The sequence below is a fragment of the Neoarius graeffei genome, chromosome 16 (genome assembly GCF_027579695.1).
Source record: "Neoarius graeffei isolate fNeoGra1 chromosome 16, fNeoGra1.pri, whole genome shotgun sequence".
Lineage (NCBI taxonomy): Eukaryota > Metazoa > Chordata > Actinopteri > Siluriformes > Ariidae > Neoarius > Neoarius graeffei.
In genome coordinates this window covers 51,684,228-51,689,227 of record NC_083584.1, presented here as the reverse complement: position 1 = coordinate 51,689,227, position 5,000 = coordinate 51,684,228, and positions in this window count along the sequence as shown.

The window sequence follows — 5,000 nt, the reverse complement described above, 5'->3', positions numbered from 1 at the left end:
AATTGTTCATTAAAAAACCAAACAATCTTCTGAAAATAGAAAATAAAGACTCCAAGCGTGTACAATGCATGAAAGCATGAAAAACAGTTTCTCTTTGTGTGCAAAAAGGGCAATCATGACTCACTTCAGAATTTAAAACACAAATATAAGAATTGACAGCAACTGCACCATGTAAAACTCTCCATTGCAAATCCCCAACCCTTTTATTTAATGGAGCCTTGTAAAGTGCTCTCCAGTGTGGTTTGACTTGCTGTTCTACTTGTAGGACAGCACACCATGGTGTATGCACTCTAGCTTCAAGACACTTCAAAGATTTCACACAAAGATTATAAAATATTTTTCCGGATGCTCGATGTGGCCCCAGAAACATGACAATTTTTCAAAAAAGCATTTGAAACTTCAGAAGATACAGTAAAACAGGGTATTAGATCACACTCATTAGGACCAAGTAGATCCTTTTTGTACTGATCCAGCAACCTTAAACTCCCTTCTGTCAAATGGGACTGCAGTTCTAAAAGGAATCTTGCAGCTACACGAATGGATCTCATTCTCAGGTGCTCAGCCACTACCTCAGAATTCTCAAAACCTGGCCCTGCCAGATTCAAGAGATCCTTCAAAGTGATGATCCCAGCCTTTAAAAACATCTCAGAAAAAGAAGGAAAATGCTTCTCTTGTGTGAAGTCCAGGAGTGAGCCATATATAAGTGGCTCCTTCAGTAGCCAAAACAGAGAATCTGTATTAAGAGGTCTATAGACCTTTAAAAAGTTCCAAACCTTAAAAGTATTCCGGTAAAAAATAGGGAACTTATTTAAATCCATCATAGAAGGGTTCATCCAAAAGAGGGTTCTGTCCAATCCCAGGCCCTCAAATGTCCTCAGGATCGCACAGGCCACAACTTTCCAGCTAGAGTCTACAGTGCCATCCAGAAGTCTCTGTATGAATTGGAGCTGGAAGGCTGCAGTTCTACTCTGCAGGTGAACCAGCCCTTGTCCACCTTCATCCTTAGGCAAAAACAGTACACCTTGTTGAACCCAATGTAGACCATCCCAAAAAAAAAAAAATCAACTAATATCGACTGTACCTTGGACAAAAACTGTACTGGAGGGTCTATACAGGCAAGCCTATGCCAAAGGGATGAAGCCACCAGGTTATTTACTATTAGAACACGCCCTCTATAGGACAATTTCTTAACCAAGAAATTCCACCTACTGAGACGGCCCTTAATCTTTTCAATAGTTCCCTCAAAATTTTTCTGTATGAAATTTTCATCACCCAGGAAAAACCCCAGATATTTAAATCCATCCCTGGACCATGCTAAGCCTCCTGGGAGGCATGGTGCACCATGAGACCACTTACCGGCCAACAAAGCCACACTCTTCCCCCAGTTAACTCTGGCAGAAGATAAAATGTTAAAATCATCGAAAACTTCAACCATAATGTCTACATCCCTTTGGTTACCAACCAGAATGGCCACATCATCAGCGTAAGCTGATAACTTAAAAGAACAAAAACAATCAGGAAGAGTTACACCCTGCAGTTTGGCTCTCAACTGAATTAACAGAGGCTCAATGGCCAAAGAATACAACATGCCAGAAAGGGGACATCCTTGTCTAATTCCTCTTAAAACCTTAAAAGGAGCACACAAGTCACCATTAATTTTTAAAATACTTTCACAGTCACAGTACAGAGCTCTAATTTTCTTTATAAAATCAAGGTTGAAACCAAAAGCAGTTAAAACACTCCATAAATAATTATGCTCAATTCTGTCAAAAGCCTTTTCCTGATCAACTGAGACCAGGCCAAAGTCCAAATTTAGAAGTTTTCCAATTTCTAAAATATCTCTAATAAAACCAATATTATCATAGATGAGCCTGCCTGGCACACAATAGGTCTGATCAGGTTCAATTACTTCTCTCAACACTTCCCTGAGCCTGTTTGCAAGAACTTTTGAGAGTAGCCGATATTCTACACAGAGGATAGATACAGGTCTCCAGGACCTTATGTCCTTCAGACCCCCCTTCTTAGGCAGCAATGTCAGGATTGCTCTTTGACAACTGAGTGGCAATCGCCCCTTGGCCAAGCTGTCCCTCAACACAGCCAGTAGGTCTGCGCCTATTTCTGGCCAAAAGGACTTGTAAAAATCAACCGCCAAACCATCAATACCCGGTGCTTTGCCACACTCTGGAGGGCTTTGTCCAACTCATCCTGGGTAATCACCCTTCCCAGATCCTGATTTGCCTGCCCAGAAGCCTTGGGTAGATTCGTGAGAAAAGGACTGTCCGGAGCCTGCTCGTAGGAGATTTCACTCCTATACAAATCCTGAAAAAACTCAACTGCCCTCCTACGAATATCACCATGGTTGGTCAAGAGATTTCCATTTCCAGAAACAAGACCATGTATAAGCCTTTTCTGGCCATTTTTCTTTTCCAGATTAAAAAAGAATTTAGAAGGTCCATCCATTAATTTTGCACTCTGGAATCGAGACCTGACCAGAGCTCCTTGTGCTTTAATGCCCAGCAAGTCCGTTAAAAAATTCTTTTTAATTTTTAAATTTTCCATATATAAACAATCTCCAGTGACTCCAGCTAACCTTTGGAGTTCCATTATTTCATTCTCCAAGGTTTTCATATGCTGATCTCTGTCACTCGTGACATGCGAAGTGTATTGCTGACACAACTGTTTTATTTGAGCCTTGCCAAAATCCCACCATTGTTGCAGAGACTGAAAAGTAGACTTTGTGGTTCTAAAATCCTTCCAGAAAAACTTTAAAACATCCCTAAAATGACTATCATGTAGTAAACTAGTGTTAAAATGTCAATATGCACTTTTGTGTCTGGTTGCACTTACATAAAAAAGTGCAAAGCACCATACTGTGATCAGAAAATCCCACAGGTAGGATAAAACATGTTTAAAAAAAAACAAGCTGGTGTTTAAAACTATAAAATCGGTCTAGCCTTGCCAGAGAAAGCATATCATCATAAGCATGAACCCACGTATATTGTTTTTGATCCATGTGGAAATTTCTCCATACATCAGACAGATCTCATCTCATCTCATCTCATTATCTCTAGCCGCTTTATCCTTCTACAGGGTCGCAGGCAAGCTGGAGCCTATCCCAGCTGACTACGGGCGAAAGGCGGGGTACACCCTGGACAAGTCGCCAGGTCATCACAGGGCTGACACATAGACACAGACAACCATTCACACTCACATTCACACCTACGGTCAATTTAGAGTCACCAGTTAACCTAACCTGCATGTCTTTGGACTGTGGGGGAAACCGGAGCACCCGGAGGAAACCCACGCGGACACGGGGAGAACATGCAAACTCCACACAGAAAGGCCCTCGCCGGCCATGGGGCTCGAACCCAGGACCTTCTTGCTGTGAGGCGACAGCGCTAACCACTACACCACCGTGCCGCCCTCAGACAGATCATAGGAATTAATTAACTCAATGAGCCTCTTACGAGAAGGCATATGAGGCTCCATATGATTCCTATCTATACTAAGTTCTGTACAATTAAAATCCCCACCAAGAAGTAAAAAAACTCTCCAGGATCACAATCCTTTAAAACACCATCTAAGATGCTTAAAAAATCATTCTCTCACGCCTGTCTGTTGGCGCATAGACACAAACAAAGACGAAAAAGTTACTCAAATTGTGCTCTGACTCTTAGGAGTCTACCTTTAATAAATTCATCAACCCGATACGAAGAAGGAATACAGGTCTGTGAAAAAATAATAGCAACACCACCACTGACTGAAGTGTTGTGGCTTAAGATTGACAAACCCCCAAATTCCTTTGGCCAATCAGCACTATTATTAGTGTCTGTGTGTGTTTCTTGTACAAAAATCACATCAATGTTTTTTTCTGTAATTAATTCAAAGAGCAAAGCCCTCTTCATACCATCTCTTGCTCCATTCAAATTTAACGAAGCAATCTTAAATTCCCCTATGAATAGGAAATAAAAGAAAAAAATATATCAACATCTTCATTTTGAGAACAAAACAGCGTCGTAGATTTACTGACTCATATCAGTGTTTAACAAAGCTCTTAGCTTTGTGATAAACTTACTCATGCCCCTTTTCCACCAAAGCAGTTCCAGGGCTGGTTCGGGGCCAGTGCTTAGTTTGGAACCGGGTTTTCTGTTTCCACTGACAAAGAACTGGCTCTGGGGCCAGAAAAACCGGTTCCAGGCTAGCACCAACTCTCTGCTGGGCCAGAGGAAAGAATCGCTTATGTCAGCGGGGGGGTGGAGTTGTTAAGACCAACAACAATAACAAGACCGCGAAAGATCGCCATTTTTAAGCGACGAGAAGCCGCAGCTGTACAAACGCGAAGTCATCCATTATTATTATTATTATTATTATTATTATTGTTGTTGTTGCTGCTGCTTCTTCTGTGTTGTTTTTGCTTCGATATTCGCGCCAAGGTTTATGCAAACGTAGCGACGTAACTGACGTATACAGCGATGTAACTGACGTATACAGCGATGTAATGACGTGGCTTCGCTTAGCACCACGAACTATGGAAAAGCAAACTGGTTCTCAGCTGGCTCGCAAGTTGAACGAGTTGTGAACCAGCACCAGCCCCGAACCAGCCCTGGAACTGATTTGATGGAAAAGGGGTATCAGACGGTAACCCTCCTTATCTGTAAATTTCCCTTCAGCCATATATAATCTAGTTTTTACCATAAATTGATCAATGTCGGGAAAATATTCGTCAACTTTCACATTTCTAGCATTTTTGGTCTGTAACAAAAAACTCTTGATGTCTTCTACAGTATACTCGCGACTAGAGAAGCCGCTTTGCCGTAGACTGCAGGTCAAGTTACATTCGGATTCACTCTCCGCATCAGTAGAGTTGAGGTCAATCAACAGCTCTCTCCTTTTGGTCTGTGCCCCAGGACTAGATCGGTCCCTTGTCCTCTTTTTACCTTTAGGGACTTTAAACGGATTTACATCTGTTTCCATGTTCTGAACACCATCACCAGTGAAAA